This window comes from Schistocerca serialis, chromosome 9 (assembly GCF_023864345.2).
Source record: "Schistocerca serialis cubense isolate TAMUIC-IGC-003099 chromosome 9, iqSchSeri2.2, whole genome shotgun sequence".
Taxonomy (NCBI): domain Eukaryota; kingdom Metazoa; phylum Arthropoda; class Insecta; order Orthoptera; family Acrididae; genus Schistocerca; species Schistocerca serialis.
Genome location: NC_064646.1, coordinates 127,595,076 through 127,614,244, shown reverse-complemented (window position 1 = coordinate 127,614,244; position 19,169 = coordinate 127,595,076). Strand labels below are relative to the sequence as shown.

Here is a 19,169-nt window from a genome sequence, read left to right as displayed (position 1 = left end):
TATAAAAGTCCAAGGGGAGCCTAATTATAATTCTGAAATCAACCTACCACTGTCCGTATGCAAACGTGGGAAACACTTAGGACACACTAACTCGAGCAGCATTACGAACACGGTTATTCCTATTAATGAAAAGAAACTGGAGGATGTTTCAAAACTCCTCGAGAAACATTATAGTGAGTCCTGGAGGGAACGTGAATCCTTGTCGTGGTTCATGACATTACTAGGTACCAGCGGGTCAGGGGCATCAGTTGAATCAGAATGCCTAGCAGGAGAAGATGAAGACATTGTTCCAGATATGATGTATTAAGTGGATTGCAATTTGTCAGTTGTTACACCATGTACTTTCAGAAATATTAAAAGAAATTAAAACTGAATACACAGTTTTATGTTCACCCCATATCCTCTCCTCATGTACAACTAGTCAGGTTCAAAACTGTCCATGTCCATTTCAGTTGCATGCAAAAGTGGCCATCTGCAAAGTCAGATGCAAAACTGTCCAAGTCCATTTTTATTTTGCTTATATCTTACATGCACTGAGTTCCTGATTTTTTTTTCTCAATAGCCCAAATGGTTTTGTACTAATCCATACTTATGTATACAACATATAGTGTAGGGCAGTGTGTGTTTACCCAGTGAAAACAGTTTTTCCACTTTTTCTCAATACCGGTTATGAAGGACATGGACAGTTTTGCATCTAGGCGACTCATATATATCAGAAAGAACAGAGGACTGCCATGTGATACACAATGTCTGATTGGTTTAAATTCAGTGCGTATTCCATTCAGTGTAGAAAATTCTTCAGAGGTGCTATTTAATTGAAATTTTTAAGGTTTATTTTGCAGTGCTTTGTAAGTGTGCTGAGACGGTGTGTTGGTGTGGTGTTGCAGGGCGGCGCAGCCGGACGGGCCGGTGCCGTACAAGGCGGGGCGGCCGGCGGCGCTGTCCCCCGGCAGCCGGCCCGCGCCCTACGCGGCCGCCTACCCGGGCCGCTTCGTGCAGCAAGCCGCCGCCGCCGCCGCCTACGTGCCCTTCCGGGAGGCCCTCTACAGCGTCCGACCCACCGTCAGTATCCTCAATACATACTTACCTACCTAACCACTCCTTTGCTGTGGTTTATGTATTCGCATTGCTCGTGCACTGAAGAGCCAAAGAAACTGGTACACCGGCCTAATATCGTGTAGGGCTCCAGCGAGCACTCACAAGGGAACCTCCTCATCGCACCCCCCTCAGGTTTAGTTATAACTTGGCACAGTGGATAGGCCTCGAAAAACTGAACACAAATCAATCGAGAAAACAGGAAGGAGTTGTGTGGAACTATGAAAAAAATAAACAGAATAAACAAACTGAGTAGTCCATGCGCAAGATAGGCAACATCAAGGACGGTGTACGCTCAGGAGCGCCGTGGTTAGCATGAGCAACTGCGGAACGAGAGGTCCGTGGTTCAAGTCTTCCCTCGAGTGAAAAGTTTCCTTTCTTTATTTTCGCAAAGTTATGATCTGTCCATTCGTTCATTGACGTCTCTGTTCACTGTAATAAGTTTAGTGTCTGTGTTTTGCGACCACACCGCAAAACTGTGCGATTGTTATTGACTTTTCTGCAGACTAGAAATCTACTCTGTAGGAATCAGCATGGGTTTCGAAAAAGACGGTCGTGTAAAACTCAGCTCGCGCTATTCGTCCACGAGACTCAGAGCGCCATAGACACAGGTTCACAGGTATATGCCGTGTTTCTTGACTTCCGGAAGGCATTCGATACAGTTCCCCACAGTCATTTAATGAACAAAGTAAGAGCATATGGACTATCAGACCAACTGTGTGATTGGATTGAAGAGTTCCTAGATAACAGAACGCAGCATGTTATTCTCAATGGAGAGAAGTCTTCTGAAGTTAGAGTGATTTCAGGTGTGCCGCAGGGGAGTGTCGTAGGACCGTTGCTATTCACAATATACATAAATGACCTTGTGGATGACATTGGAAGTTCACTGAGGCTTTTTGCAAATGATGCTGTGGTATATCGAGAGGTTGTAACAAAGGAAAATTGTACTGAAATGCAGGAAGATCTGCAACGAATTGACACATGGTGCACGGAATGGCAATTGAATCTCAATGTACACAAGTGTAATGTGCTGCAAATACACAGAAAGAAAGATCCTTTATCATTTAGCTACAATATAGCAGGTCAGCAACTGGAAGCAGCTAATTCCATAAATTATCTGGGAGTAGGCAATAGGAGTGATTTAAAATGGAATGATCATATAAAGTTGATCGTTGGTAAAGCAGATGCCAGATTGAGATTCATTGGAAGAATCCTAAGGAAATGCAATCCGAAAACAATGGAAGTAGGTTACAGTACACTTGTTCGCCCACTGCTTGAATACTGCTCAGCGGTGTGGGATCCGTACTAGATAGGGTTGGTAGAAGAGATAGAGAAGATCCAACGGAGAGCAGCGCGCTTCGTTACAGGAACATTTAGTAATCGCGAAAGCGTTATGGAGATGATAGTTAAACTCCAGTGGAAGACTCTGAAGGAGAGACGCTCAGTAGCTCGGTATGGGCTTTTGTTGAAGTTTCGAGAACATACCTTCACCGAGGAGTCAGGCAGTATATTGCTCCCTCCTACGTATATCTCGCGAAGAGACCATGAGGATAAAATCAGAGAGATTAGAGCCCACACAGAGGCATACCGACAATCCTTCTTTCCACGAACAATACGAGAATGGAATAGAAGGGAGAACCGATAGAGGTACTCAAGGTACCCTCCGCCACACACCGTCAGGTGGCTTGCGGAGTATGGATGTAGATGTAGATGTAGATGTAGAAGTCGCGAGCTATATTTGCCGGATTCATATTGCCCACGGAATACATTTCACGTATTTAATGCACTCTCGTCCAAAGTAGCGAACAGTCAACTGCCAGCCAGGGAGCCTTGTTAACAGGAATACTTTCTCTTCCGTGCGCTGTAGGCGACTGACGTGTGTTTCGATGTTTACTTTGGTGTAGCGTCCCCATACTACGGCACAGTTACCTCGCATCGGACGGACGGATGGACAGATAATAATTGTCTGAAAATAAAAAATTAAACTTTTCACTCGAGGGAAGACTTGAACGAAGGACGTCTCGTCCACGGGACCACGGCGCTCCTTAACTCACACTGTCCTTCATGTTGCCTATCTTGCGCATGGACTACTCAGTTTGTATATTTTGCTTATTTTTTTCATAGTTCCACACAACTTTTTCCTGTTTTCTCGATTGATCTGTGTTTGGTTTTTCAAGGCCTATCCACAGTGCCAACTTATAACTAAATCTGAGGGGGTTGCGATGGGGAGGTTCCCTTGTCATAAGTGCCACAACACGACGTGGCATGGACTCGACTAATGTCTGAAGTAGTGCTGGAGGGAATTGACACCCTGAATCCTGCTAGGCTGTCCATTAATCCATATGGGTGCGATGGGGTGGATTTCTCTTCTGAACACCATGTTACAAGGAGTCCCAAATATGCTCAGTAATGTTCATGACTGGGGAATTTAGTGGTCAGCAGAAGTGTTTAAACTCAGAAGAGTGTTCATGGAGCCACTCTGTATCAATTCTAGACGTGTGGGGTTTCTCATTGTTCTGATGGAATTGCCCAAGTCCGTCACACAGTGGACACAAATGGATCCAGTGATCAATCGGGATGTTTACGTATGTGTCACCTGTCAAGTCATATCTAGACATTTCAGGGATTCCGTATCACACCAACTGTACACGCCCCACACCTTTACAGAGCCTCCACCAGCTTGACAGTCCATTGCTGACATTCAGGGGCCATGGATTCATGAGGTTGTTTCCATACCCATACACGTCTAGCCGCTTGATACAATTTGAAACGAGACTTGTCTGACCAGACAACATGTTTCGAGTCATCAACAGTCCAATGTCTGTGTTGATGGGCCCAGGCGAGATGTAAAGCTTTGTGTCGTGCAGTCATCACGGGTACACGAGTGGACATTCGGCTCCGAAAGCCCTTATCGATGATGTTACGTTGAATGGTCCGCATGCTGACACTTGTTGATGGCCCACCATTGAAATCTGCAGCAACTTGCGGAAGGGTCGCACTGCTATCACATCGAACAATTCTGTTCTGTCATTGTTGGTCCCGTTCTTGCAGGATTTTTTTTCTGGAGATTTGATGTTTTACCGGATTCCTGATATTCACGGTACACTCATAAAATGGTGATACGGAAAAATCCCCACTTCGTCACTACCTCGGAGATGCTGTGTCCCTTCACTCGTACGCCGCCTATAAACCCACGTTCAAATTCACTTACATCTTGATAGCCTGCCATTGTAGCAGCAGTAACCAATCTGACAGCTGTGATAGACACTTGTTGTCTTGTATAGGTGTTGCCGACTGCGGTGGCATATTCTGCCTGTTGACATCTCTCTGCATTTCAATACACCTGCCTATATCAGTTTCTTTGGCGCTTCAGTGTATTACTGTCTTTAGTCTTTCACTTATATCAAAGACTTATTTTTCATTGGGCAGTTACATTGCCCAGTTAGGTGTGGAACACCTATCAGAAACTAGATTTACCACCTGTTGTAGTATGGACTGCTGCGAGACATGCAGGAAGAGTGTCAGTGTGGTTATGCAAGGTACTGACAGAGATGTGGAATTATGCTGACTCCACTGCAGTGGCCTGCTGCATAAGGTTTCTTTGTTGAGGGTCTGTGTGGCGTGATCAGCCGAGTTGGTGTGGTCTCACAGATTGTCGTTTGGGTTTTGAGCCATGGAGTTTGGTGGCCAGGGGAGTACAGTAAACTCATCGTGGTGCTCTTTGAACCACACACATACAGTGCAAGCTGTGTGACATGATGCTTTGTCCTCGCGGTAGTTGACAATGTGCCGACTGCCGAGGAGAAACAAAAACTGCATGTAGGTGTGGACTTGCTTCCTGAGGATAAATACATACTTGTATTGATCCATCGTGACTTCCAGAATGACGAGATAAGTCGAGGAATGCCACGAAAACATTCCCTAGCCCGTAATGCTCCCTCCTCCAGTCCACACCCTTCCGATGATAGTTGCGGGGTGTTTGCTTTCGGACATTTCACACCATACATGTCGAGGGCCATATGTCTGATGAAACGTAAAATGTGGTTCATATGAAAAGGCCACATGTTGCCACTCAGTGGATGTCCAGTTGTGTTGACATGACTCCAGCCTTTGTCGCCAATGAACAGCAGTCAGCACTGGTGCATGTTGCAGAGGCCCATACACAGCAGCGTTTACTGAACGTTCGCTGTGGAGGCAGTGTTGGTAGCCCCTCTGTTCATCTGGGTGGACAGTTGTTCAACAGTTGCACAACTATTCGCCCTTACACCTCTTTGCACCTGTTGTTGACCCCAGTCATCTATGGCCCATAGTGCACCCGCAGTTGCCTTGGTGCCATGTTTGGATAGTGCCATTTGGCAACACACGTTATACTTTAACCGTGGCGACATGCTAACATTTTAGCCATTCCTAAATGCTTCCACCCTTGGCATTCAAGCCAATTATCATGCCCTTTGCAACATTACAGATATTACTCAGTTACCACATTATGATGACAACTGCACTGTTTTGCGCATCCCCTTTGCATGATTTATACGCCCTCCTCTGCTAGTGCTGCCACTTGTCGTCCTGTGAGTAGTTATTGCAAGTTGACATCAAATGTAGGTGGTGTTCAAATTAATATGACTGGACCCTGCACCTATGTATACGCGATGATTGACAATACACAAGAATATAGAATGTGTTAAAAAAAGTGTTGCATATTTTGAGATGAGGTAGTATGGATCAAAACAAGACAAAAAAGGCTATCCTATGATCCTATGAGCACTTGTCTATCTTTGCTACTGTGAAACCTCTCTCTTCTACTGCAAATGTTTGCTTTCCATATTTTGGGTGGAGATAGTGTGGGGGGGGGGAAAAAAAAAAAAAAATATATATATATATATATATATATTAAAAAAAATTATCATGTTAAAACAGGCTCTAAATGCACACCTTAAGAGCTATGAGCACTTGTTCATTAGAAGAGATGTGTTTCATGTTAATGAAGATAAGCAAGTGCTCATAGCTCTTTAAGGTATGCATTTTAGAGCCCGTACTTACTGGGCATTTTTGTCTGGTTTTTGTCTATATTAACACCTCTCATAATATGGATACATTTTTAACACCCTGGATAACAGCTCTACTTTCTGACTGTGTCTTATGTATCATGTCAGTCATTGCTATAATGGGTAGACTCTTAAGTCTCAACGTTACCAGTCCAAAAGTTGGTGGTTTAGTCTACATTGGTTCTTAATCCTTTGAAATCAGTTTGAGTCTTTGGAAAAATATTAAACTGCACAGAGTCCACATTAAAGTATTGTTGTTGTTCTCGTTCTCTTTGATCTACAAGGAGTTGGATCTTGTTCTCTTCTGAGATGAGAACAGATTCAATCTGATTGTAATTCTGGACATAGCCCTATATGTTGAAAGATAGGAACATGTAATGTAGCCAGAAACTTGTCGAACATGAATCTCATCTGAACAGTGCTTCACTGCACTTTTCAGAAAAGACCTCTTAACATTTAAATATGTATTTGACCTAACAGATTTCTCATTTTCATTTACACTTTTCTTCCTATTGACAATCTGCATTTCATAACCTCTAAGTAACCTAAATAATAAAACTCAATTTCTACCATGTCAGTTCTTTGTCTAATTACCTGAGCATTGCATGATTTAATTTGACTACTTATCAAGACATTATCCATTCCATTGTACTGCTCTTTCAAGTCCTTTGTTGTGTCTGACAGAATTACACTGTCATCATCAAACCTCGATGTTTATGTATATAAAATAATTTTGAATATTAGGCTACATTGTTATAAAATATTAAAGCAACGAAGTTTCCAGTGTTTCGACTGGCTTTGTAGCAGCCCTCTTCAGTGCTGTTAAACACCGTGAAACACCGTCGAAACAAGCAATTTACTTGCTTTAGTCTTTCATACTGACGTGGCGTAATACACAATTTTCATTTTTATTCAAAATGACACTTGCCATGGAAGCCTACTATCGACCACCTCAAAGTTTTTATTTCTCCTACCTAGATTTTAATTTGCATTAAAAATTTCTCTTTGATTTCCTTTACAGGTTGCTGTGTGTAGAGATTGAATAACATTGCGAATAGGCCGGAATATTGTCTCAATCCCTTCTCAACTACTGCTCCATTTCTTATCTTGTACTCTTATAACAGCTGTCTGGTTCCTATACTAGTTGTACATAACCTTTTGCTTCCTGCATTTTATTCCTGCTAATGTCAGAATTGTAAAAAAAAATTGTATACCAATCAACATTTTAAAAACCTTTCTCTAAAAATGCTCTAAACATAGGTTTACCGTACTGCACTCTATCTTCTCAGAAGAAATTTTAGGATCTTTATTCCTCTCTTGTTCCTGCATTTCTCCAGAATTCAGCCTGATCTTCACTGAAGTTGTTTTCTTCCAGAATTTCAGTTCTTGTTTAAATAGGTCATCAATATTTTGCAACCGTGACTCATTAAACTGATGATTCTCTAATATTCAAATGCACTTGCATCTGTGTTCTTCGCTATTTAGAATTATTACATTCTTCTTGTAGTCAGACGGTATGTCACAGGTCCGATACATCTTGCATAGCAAGTGGAATAGTTATGTCTTTGTATGTGTTACTAAGGATTTTAATAATTCTGAAGCATTGTTGTTTATTCCAGGTGCCTCGTTTCAAATTGGGTCATTCAGCACTCTTTCTGGTAGTATCCTTTCTTCCATCTCATCTCATCTACTTCCTGTTATGTTCTACAATGCTATCTTCAAAGTCCATTTCCCTTGTGGAGCCCATATATGTATCCCTTCCACCTTTCAGTCTTCTGTTCTTTGCTTAGTACTGGCTAGCGATCTAAGTTTTTCATATTCTATTTTATGGGCATTGAGCTTTGGTCTAAGGCATTGTTCTGTGCCATAAAAGATGTCTTCAACATTATGAAGCACAGAAATAGGCCTTAGAAGACAACCAAGACCAAGGTTAAGGGTCCAGGAGATGTCACCATTTGGACCTTATTAAGATATGTTCAAAACGAAGCATTTTCTTTTAGATATATGTGGAAGAAATCTTGCTGTGTTATATAAGATCAATACATATCCCTTGCATTTCACAGATATAGTACTTCTGCTTCAGTTTAAGTGTTCATCCTGTTTTGCACCATCACCTCTAACTGAAGAACTGAAAGGGATTTCTAATTAATAGAGAACTACATACAGAAGGAATTAGAACAGACCTGAACTGATGTGACATTGATGAGGCTTTACATCCAGTGTAATTTGGTTCAGTGTTAGACCAAGTTTTTGGCCAAATGATAAATAACTTGGGAATCCATGTTAATTGTGGTGATAGTTTTCATTACATATTTTGTTATAGGACACACAGACACTGATCATCCATGTACAGATGGTTGTAAGATAATGGGAGCATGGAAGAAATACAGAGAAAACAATAGTTGCTTTAACTCTGGACCTGTTCACTCTGGAAATACAGTAGTAAACAATGGAAATGGAAAAATACAAATGGGAGAACATTCTGCAAAGAAATTTGAAACTAAGTACACAACTGCAAAGGTTCCAATCTGTACTTGTCTGATAAATACAGTACATTGAGTATTTGCTTGGAATTCCTAAGATGTACAACAACAGAGAGGGAGAGAGAGAGAGAGAGAGAGAGAGAGAGAGAGAGAGAGAGATCGATATCGATCTCTGTGTCATTTGTGTATGACAGAAGACATATGGTGTGTGTGTGTGTCATCTTTTCCTTTGCTCTCCATCCCCATAAGATGGTATTTTTTCACTGCACTTTGGTGGGCTTCAACTCTATAGTTGAATATCTTAACAAGGACTGTTAGACTAGCTTAAGTAAAAATATCTGTTACATTTCAGTTTTGGCAGAACTTGGTAACAACAGTAAAGATTAGGTATTTTGTGTCTGATAAATTTTACGAAAAGTGCATAACTGTCTTTCATTTTGACAGTTGCATTAATTCTATAAATTTTTGCAATTCAAGTTTACTTTAATGCATTCACATATTTTGACAGACTCCTGGTAAATATCCAGGGAAGTGAATATTACATTCAGATATTTATGTTATACTTCCTTACATGTTCAACAGTCACAAGAATCATATCATTTTTGGGTGCATGGCATGAGAATGGATTCCAATCTAATCTAATCGTAACAAAGACAGACAGACAGACACACACACACACACACACACACACACACACACACACACACACGAGCTTACTGAAATGTTTGACATGGAACCCTCCAGTAAGTCATAGCTGTTGCTACTAAACTGTGATCACCAACTTTGAATCTCTTGCTGCATATAACACTCTGTGTCACTACAGACACAGACTTACTCTATAATTGTTCGTTATCAAAAGGTATATTTAATAGTTCTGAATCACCCATGCTAAAATGATGTAGAATATCCTCAGTATATGCTTGCTGTGAAATAAACAAGAGAAACTGTAGTTGTTCTATCTGCGGATACCTAAAAATGAGTCTAAAGAGCCCACTGTTATTTTGAATTCTGACTGTAACAGACCTAAAAATGAATTCACAGCATGTGTAGTAGATCCTGCAATGAGGCTATTATTGACATAAATACCAGTCAGCAATTTTTCAGTTTTGCTGCATTGAATATAAATGTGGATCTGCTGTCAAATGTATAAATCCATTTTCTTCATGAATGAGTGAAATTTATTTTTACAACAATGAGGTGATTGCTTAAGTCTGTATAATGATTTCTTGAGGTGACAGACATGACCTGACTTGTCATTGAATCCTTCTGGTTGACTGATACAGATTTCTGTGTCCAAGTTTCAAGTTTTACACATACTACCCATCAATTATCGATAACATGTTTCCCTTTAGGTAGTTCTACCAAATTCCAGTTATCATGTTCTTGAGAGGCCTTTGCTTATTCTTTCATTGCATTATACCATTTATTGGAATCATGACTCGGTAGCTTTGTTGAATTTTGTTGGAATTTTCATGGAGTGCTTTTGTCAAGCAGATTAATGTATTTGTTTCTCGAGACCGAAGTGCCCAGTAATCCAATTCATAATCACTAAATCTCACAGGTTAATGTATTTTACAAACTAGGTACAATTTTGTAATTCACCCAAACATTGTTGGTTACTAGTCTCCAATTGATCGATAGCAGACTTAACTTTCACATTCGATCACGAGTTATGAATCGAGTCACTTTCCTCTTCTGTTTCTTCAAGTACAGAATTAAACTCTAGTCAATCGAGTTTCCAGTTGTACATAACTTCTCTGGTGGATAATCAACACTGCACGATTTCATTACACAATGTTTTGATGGGCTCCACAATTTTATGATCATCTGTGTAAACAACTAAAACACTTTGCCAGTCCACAACTTGGAAAGTGATTTACCTTGAACACTTGACTTCCCAGCACATTTGAGTAGAATAAAAGCTGTCTCACATGCATGAGCCCAAAATGATTTAGGTGACTTGCAAGAAGATAACATGGAGTAAGCTAATTCTACTGTGTGCCAATTTGTGTGGTCAGCCACACAATTCTGCTGGGGCATATCCACACACATAAGACTGAACTCAATACTATGGTCTCATAGCACTACAGGTACCGCGTTATAATTACACACTCTTCCACTACCAGATCAAAACACTAGCAGCAGCACACTCCTTCAAAACTATTTTCAAATTGTTAGCTACTAGAGATTTATTCCACTTGAAGTATTTTTGAGCAAAACAAAAATAATCATCTTTGAAAATCACACAGTAGGCACCAGCGAGAAAAGTTTTAAACTTGAAATTTAGAAAGAAAGTAAGGAAACTGCAACACTCTCAAGTGAAAGAAGAGTACTTCTTGCCTAGAGAAATTGTAACAGCCTGCAGGACAGACAGAAAAAGTTTAGCCTAGAACTCATCCTTTTGGTAAGGAAGCAGCCATCTTAGGCAAGAATCAAAATGGCCAATGGAAAACCTGAATCATATAAAATACACAGATCATTCTTGGAGGAGAAACAGAATGAGCTGCACAAAAAATTAAGAAGTCTTTGATTATTAATGTTTCACCTTGCTGTATATTTCAGGAATAGTTGCAGCAAGTGATTATTATTGGGGGAACATAAATGAAGTTCATCTATGAGAGTAAATGTTACTTTTTTAATTAACATAAAAAGTGAAGAAAGTACTTTTGGAGCATGTCACAAAGGTCTCTTGTTGGTTTGAAGAGATCTCTTGATGGCATATAAATAATGAGAAAAGACATGTTTAAATTTGTTTCACACGTTAAAGAAAATGTAATATATTTTGGAAGGGACAAGAGAATGCTACAAAATATAAATAAATGATTTTGAAGAAAAAATAAATGAGAACTATTAATCAGAAGAAATGGGACTTCATTATAGCTTTATAACAACAATTTAATAATTTGTAGATTAAGCGACAACATACCTGAGACATTTAACATAGAATTTGTTTTCTACCCTACAGCGTACCGGAGCTTTCGGCTATTTATTTATTTATTTATTTATTTATTTATTTTTGGCAGTTTTAATATTCCTGTAACCCATTTTTTTAATTTTTTTAATATTGTTTGCTACAATTAAGTTGTGATGATGTGCATTAATAAAAATAGTGTTGGGAACTTGGACTGGTGGCATTCATCCTTGGCAAGCATCTGCTTCTTGCCAGTGACCTAGCAGAATTAAAATTCACAGCAGGTCCAGTGCTGGCACTGCCCCTGGGAGGAGCGTGTGCTCTTTGCAAGTTAATGACGTGGCAGAGATGGTCCTCTATAAAAGGAGAGTTTTCCTTCAGTGATTTATGCACCTATACGAATATCCTGTGCAAAAAAACTTAAGTAATTACTGACTACAGTTCATGATTGCCACAATGGAAGATAAATGCCCCACCCTCTCTCTGTTTGCTAGGGGTGTTTAATTACTTGTCCTTTTGGCTTGGCAGAAGAGGAATAGCACATGAACTTCTTGGTAAAACACTGCAGTATAGGATAATTAAAGTGATACCTCTGATAATTGTACGCTAGTGACAAATAGATATAAAAGTTCAGGACCATCTCCTCAGACGAGAAATTGTATTTAGCAGTAATTTTAAGGAGCTGAATTTATGGTTCATTAGCTTAAGTGAATGTGTGTTCTAAATTTTTAATGAGTGCTGGATTCATTGTCTACAATTTTGAATTGCGTAAGCATTGTGTAAATGATACTGGCAAATAATGAAAATCTCTCAAGATATCATTGTATCTACATTACTAACTTAACAAGATCTTACGTGGCAGCAACGCAAAGTTAAAACCCCTATAAATTGAAAAGAAAACTAAAAATATGTCTTATCAGCTACTTCTTATAGTAGTTATCTGATTATCTAGATTAATCTACTGAAAATTTCTGTTAGCTGCATGGCAAAGCAGCAATGTTTGGTGGAAAAATGTCTCTGTTCTTATGACTCATAGACAACAGTTCTGTGATAAATATTAGTGTGTTTTATAGATGTTAATCACTTAATAGAACATAAACAGCAACTATTTCATTTAACTAAGGAAGCATGGATAGTTTATAGCAGTTTATCAAACAATGAAAAATCTGGGATGAAATAACAATATGTCTTAGGATAAATTGCTACTCAAAACATAGAGGAGGTATTCAGCAGCAGACAGGCACATACAAAAGTTTGCTGTTGGATGTTATTTTAGCTATTGGACAACTACAACACTGGTCACTTATTCATGGTTTTACATGTATGAATGTGTTATCTGAGTAAGGACTTTCTCCAAGAGCGAAGTAAAACCTAACAATCTACTTTTATATTTGCCTGTACGCTTCTCATTGTCTCCTGTGTGTGGTGAATAGCAGTGTATCCTAATTCCTATTGTTACAGCAGTTTATGATAATTAACAGTTGATGTAGCATCTGGCAGAGCTGCTTCACTTTGTCGTTCCAGAGGGAAGTGATGCAGTGGTTAGCTCAGTGGGTTCACACTTGGGAGGATTATGGTTCAAATGCCCATCCGACCATCCAGATTTGTGTTTTCTATGTTTTACCTAGAAGTTGGGGTAGTTCCTTTCCAAAGAGGACAGCCAATTTCCTTCCTCATTTGTTCATTATCTGATCTTGTGCTCTGCCTTTAAGGACTTCACTGTTGATGGTATGTCCGTCTTTCCTATTTCTGAAGAAGCTTCTTCATGTTGGGATCTATGGACCACAATAAATGAATGAATAATTGAATAAGTGATGAGCTAACTGGTAGAATCATTTTTAAATGGCTGTTTTTTTACACGAGTCTTGACTTTTTTGTAGAACTTTTACAGAATAGAGTAAATAGCAAAAAATCTTTCATTACTCTTAGGAAGGTAGTCAGACAAAACTGTTAAGATGTTTTACTGACTAGGCATTTTGTCCCAACAGCCAGAACGGCCTCCACCGCCGGCACAGCCCCCGCAGGCGCCTCCGCCCCAGCCGCCACCTCCATCGCAGCAGACGTCTCGCCAGGCCCCACCTCCGCAACCGCAACCTCCCCAGCAGCAAGCACAACCGCAGCAACCACCGCAGCAACCACCTCCGCCGCCACCTCCCCAGCAGCAACCACCACAGCAGCCACCTCCTCCACCTCAACAGCAACCACCTCAGGCGCAGATCGAGTACTTGCCCCCACCTTCGCAGCCTCGTAACCGAATTTCATTGTTGCATCCTCAGGAGTTCCTCAGGCCCCTGCCACAGGGGGCACGCCTCCAACCTCCGTAAGTGATTTACATTATTAAAGTATATGTTTTAACAATAATGTAGATTAATGTGTGCGGACATAAATCTTGACCAAATGTTTTATATGAGGAAAATTGTTTATAATTCACATAAAGGACATGTATATTCCCTCGACAAAAATTAGAGATACAGTGCAATACTTCCATGTCTTTTTACTTTTGCTGTGATAACTTGAAATGGGGATTTGATTCCCCTTAAAATATTGTTTTCTAAGAGGTTTGGTGAACTATGTTAAGATGGCTGGTGGATTGTGGTTTATAATAAATTTGTAGTAACAGTGACACAAACAAGGCCATGATTTAATGATGTCTTAAAAAGTAAATATTTTGGAAAGAGAAAGAAATAAGTTCATTAGTTTGGTTGACCAATGAACTAGAAATTTGGTGATTAATGGTATAATTATAAATAATTTTTCGTGAAAAAAAATATTTTTAAGTATAATAGTTTGATTGTTCAGTGGACTAGAATTTGGCGATTGTTGGTGTTGTCCCAGTGCTGCTGCATGTGTAATAGCATATTTTTACTCAAATGCATTATTGTTTTATGTTAGTAACAAGTATATGACGCACAGGAACATTCACTCCTTTGTAATTTTCTTATTGTTACCTTCACTGAGCAAAAATCGTTAGTCTCCTGTTTCTGCTGGTGTTTTCACATATATTGGTGTTTTTTTATATGGGACTGCCTTCCCCAGTTATTGCAGTGTATTTCAGTTATGGTCGTTTTATTCCAACTGAATATTAATGCAGCCTAATTTTCGGTAATGGCTTGTACTTTTACGGAGCAGATGACTAAACAGGTTTCCTGCCGATTTTACTATGCAATATTTAGCTCGAGTAACCAGAAATCATTTATACCAGAAAAAAATTAGTTAATGCAGTTTCTAACAGTAGCTGCACTTCGTTAGTTTATAACTTGATTCATTTCACACTGGTGAAACCTCGTGAATGAATGAATGAGTGAGAAAATTGACATACATGTACATACATCCACCATCTTTGTAGATCTGAGAATTGGTGACTTGTGTGAACTGTAATGCTTTATTCTTTTCTGTCGACTGCCACAGTTGCAGCACACATTAGACTGGCAGCCAGTTCATACATTTAAGTCACAGCATCTGAATGTAATGTAAGAGTAATAGGTTAATGTTCAGCAGTCATGGAAATGTTGCTTGCTGCAGTCAAGTATCACTTTGTAATGAGTCTGTGATTACAAGGAGATGTTTAATTGTCTCTCTCTTTCGGCTTTAGGAATATTAATGAAGAACACGTTTGGTGGCACCATCTCTGCTGGGCCACTTGCACGCGTGCAGTGGACTGAACGGTTAACTTCAATGCCATTTACCTCTGAAATGCTGCAGTGTATTGAATTCTTTTTCTTAAAAATTATTTCTCACTACAGCCTACCCTGCAGCACCTGTACAAGCTTTCCAGACAGTTTCTGACAACCCTATATATTATGCGAAACTAGTTACCAGCCATGTGTGTATTGTGACTTGGGGGGGGGGGGGGGGAGGGGGGGAGAGGGTATTGTAAATCAATGATGTGTTTGTGTCCTGAGTATTGTTGTTTGTTATGAAACATGTAGTGAGACTTTCTATGAGGTTTGTGCCAGATGTTCAGCTGAGATTTAAAACCAAACAATAGTTGGGAATATTCTTCATGTCTGAGTATTTCGCAAAGAGGTAATACAGTGTCAGCAGAGTCATCACATAAATGGCACTCCTGATCACAGGAAACTCAACTTCTTTCTTGTTCTGAATCTGTGGGACTGATTGATAGATATGATTTGTTTGAACCTGTGTACTTTTAGGCACAACAGAACATGCAGTGCCTGCTAGAGTGTATATCTTATCCTTGATTGTTCATTTTAAACTTTTAGTAGCTAGTTTTTCTACTTTCTGTCGAGTACCATGCACAGTATTTGTAATAAGATTTAACAGCTCGTAGATGCACTTTCAGTAAGCAGTTCATAATTTTTCTAATTGCATTACTTTTTAGAAAATAGCTTAAGAAGAACCTGGATTGGAATTGCTACAAAAGAAAGAGGAAGTTCTGTGTGGTATATTGTCCAGAGAAGACAAACAATTACTCTCAACCCACTCCCAACACACACATTTCTGTCTTTGGCACATCTGTATTTAATAAACCATGCACATCAAGCTGAGAAGAAATATTACCACACACTATGTTTATGCTTTTCATACTCATATAATGCAGTATTAACCTATATGTGAATAAGTATTGCCCTCCAGAAAAATATTTAATTGACAGAAGCAGTAACTATTTGACTTAGTTGTCCTCATTTGAATCCCATTGTTACTGAAATGTGTTAGTCGTTGGTACATGAGTTGGATAAAAAGTAGTGGAAACTCTGTTATAATGCATACCAGACTTTATTGACAGATGTTATCTTGATCACCTCTCCCCTACACACATGGAAGGCGTCGTTCACAGTCAGCGCACCCTACTCTGTCGATGTCTTGCAAGGACTGCCCTGTGGCATGGAGAATGTGTTCTATTGTGTTATAGTGTCTGCTACAAATAGTTTCCTTAATTTTGGTGAACATGGACTCATATACAAGGTGAGTATGGTGGATCTCCCAGTACCTCCCACCCCCATGTAAGCAGATCTTGCACGGGGTTTGCACTGTGCATTTCCTTGAAGTATGATGGCATGCGGTGCCAGAAGGTGCCGTCACTTTCTTCTTAGTGCAGGATGAAGGTATTATCACAAAAAATAGCAGTAGTAGTCTACATCGACAGTTTGTCCCAGTGGTACAGTATGATGCATAATTAACCCATTGATATCGTAAGCCACAATAACCATCACTTTGGTTGCAGCTGGTTCATAGCACAAATTCTGTGGGCAAGGAGAATTGTGGTTACACAGTGAACAGTGTAAGTTTTTTTTAAAAAAAAAACGGTCACATAGTCTACATGGATTTGCAATGCAGAGTCAGTTATTTCAACTATGAATTATTTGATAAGGATAAATGTGAAATGTGATCATTTCATCTTGGTGCATAAAATTTTCAGATCATTTGATTGATGTATAGAAGACACGTCAAGTCTTACAATAAGAACATTTTAAGACAAATGAAAAGTTTAAATTGTTTTATACACATATCTGAAATACAGCTACAGAAAAATATATTGCAGTTTTCAGTATACAAAGAAATAACTGATTCTGTTGTTCGAATTGCAGAACTATCCTCTATGAATTCTTCAGTAGAGTAATTGCACTTTACGAAGAGTAAAGAGGAAACTTTTCAGCTCCATGTTAAATATATTACTGCCATTTATATTATTTTAAATTTTTAACCCCATATACTCTGATGTTTGTTATAGAATTGGAAAAAGAAAACACTACATGGCAAGCACCCGTATCATCTAACACAGCCACACATCGATCAAGACGCATCCAACACATGGCTAAGAAGAGGCAATATATACAGTGAGACAGAAGGATTCATGATTGCAATACAGGATCAAACAATAAACACCAGATATTACAGCAAGCATATTATTAAAGATCCCAATACCACAACAGATAAATGCAGACTTTGCAAACAACAAATAGAAACAGTAGATCACATCACAAGCGGATGTACAATACTAGCAAATACAGAATACCCCAGAAGACATGACAACGTAGCAAAAATAATACATCAACAGCTTGCCTTACAACATAAACTTATAAAACAACACGTTCCTACATACAAGTATACACCACAAAATGTACTGGAGAATGATGAATACAAATTATACTGGAACAGAACCATTATAACAGATAAAACAACGCCACATAACAAACCTGACATCATACTCACCAATAAAAAGAAGAAATTAACACAACTAATTGAAATATCCATACCCAATACAGCAAATATACAGAAGAAAACAGGAGAAAAAATTGAAAAATACATCCAACTGGCTGAGGAAGTCAAGGACATGTGGCATCAGGATAAAGTTGACATTATACCAATTATACTTTCAACTACAGGAGTCATACCGCGCAGTATCCACCAGTGCATCAATGCAGTGCAGCTGCATCCAAACTTATATATGCAACTTCAGAAGTCCGTAATTGTTGATACATGTTCAATTACCCGAAAGTTCCTAGGCGCAATGTAACATATACCGTACAGTTAGAGGGAAGTGACGCTTGATCAAGGTCCGCGTCACTTTCATTCCGAACCAGACCTAAGGTCTGAGAAAGGAAAGATAATAATAAACCAACCAACAAAGAGGGAATGGACAGTATTTTTACATACTGTAACAGTGTTAGACAGGATTCCCATTGTTTGGCAACAGACATGTGCCAAATTATTTTCATTTGTTATTTGCCCAGAAGATTATGCCATAACAAATTAACTGACTCAAACTAGCAGTGATAAACTACATTTCTGGTTGGTGTCTATGTTTGCAGCAAATTGTGCATTCCAAATTAAATTTTTCCCAAGGTTTCAAGTTATCCTTATTTCACTCTGTTAGTTTCATATTGCATCATTTGGTTTTAGTTACATATAGTTTTAGTCCATTTTGATGGAAACAACATTTAAGTTTTTATGAAGCATTTTGAACACTTTCTGGTATTATTTCAGGCACTTTATTTTCAATTAGAATTGATGTATCATCAGCAAATAAAACTGAACGAATCTCAGTAGCAAATGGTAGGTCATTCATATATTGGTGGGGTGGGGAGGTGGGGACTGGAAAGAACAGATAGGAACCCAATGTTGAACCTTCTGGGACTCCTTGGGAAATAGGTTTCCAGTTTTAGGGGGGATTTCTTGAATGTGTAGTTAAGAATACTTTTTGTTTCCCATGTGTTAAATAAGAGTTGAACCATTCTAAAGCAGTGCCCTGATTCTGTAATTCGTGCAGAAGTAATGAGTGGTTCACTGAATCAGATGCTTTTGTCAGATCACTGTATATTCATGTGCCTTTTTACCTGTAACTAATGAGGAGCATATCTTTTGAGTAAACTAACTGATGGCTTTTACAGTGCTTTTTCACTATTTGAATCCAAACTGGTTTTTATAGTAAGAAAGTGTTGAATTTGTTTTCCTGCAGTATTTTCAAACATTTTAGAGAAGACCAGAGAGAGGGTGGTAGTTACTCATATCTTCTGTTGACCCCTTTTTAAATAATGATTTTACCTCAAAATCTTAAACATGACTGTGATTCAGCAACTATATGTATTTGAAGAGCTTGAAATATCAGGCAGCCAGTTGCAAACCAAAGGTTTATTTAGCCCTTGATGTAGGTTTCGATATTTATAAAAATAT

At 39.0% G+C, this 19,169-nt stretch overlaps 1 protein-coding gene across 1 annotated transcript in view; it reads left to right on the top strand.

Moving 5' to 3' along the window:
• Positions 1-947: 947 nt before the first annotated feature.
• Positions 948-19,169, top strand: part of LOC126419202 (uncharacterized) — a 269,493-nt gene continuing 251,271 nt past the window's right edge. The window contains exons 1-2 of the mRNA XM_050086337.1: positions 948-1,062; positions 13,523-13,854. The gene's annotated coding sequence lies outside the window, so the exon portion shown is untranslated. The remainder of the gene's footprint in view (positions 1,063-13,522; positions 13,855-19,169) is intronic.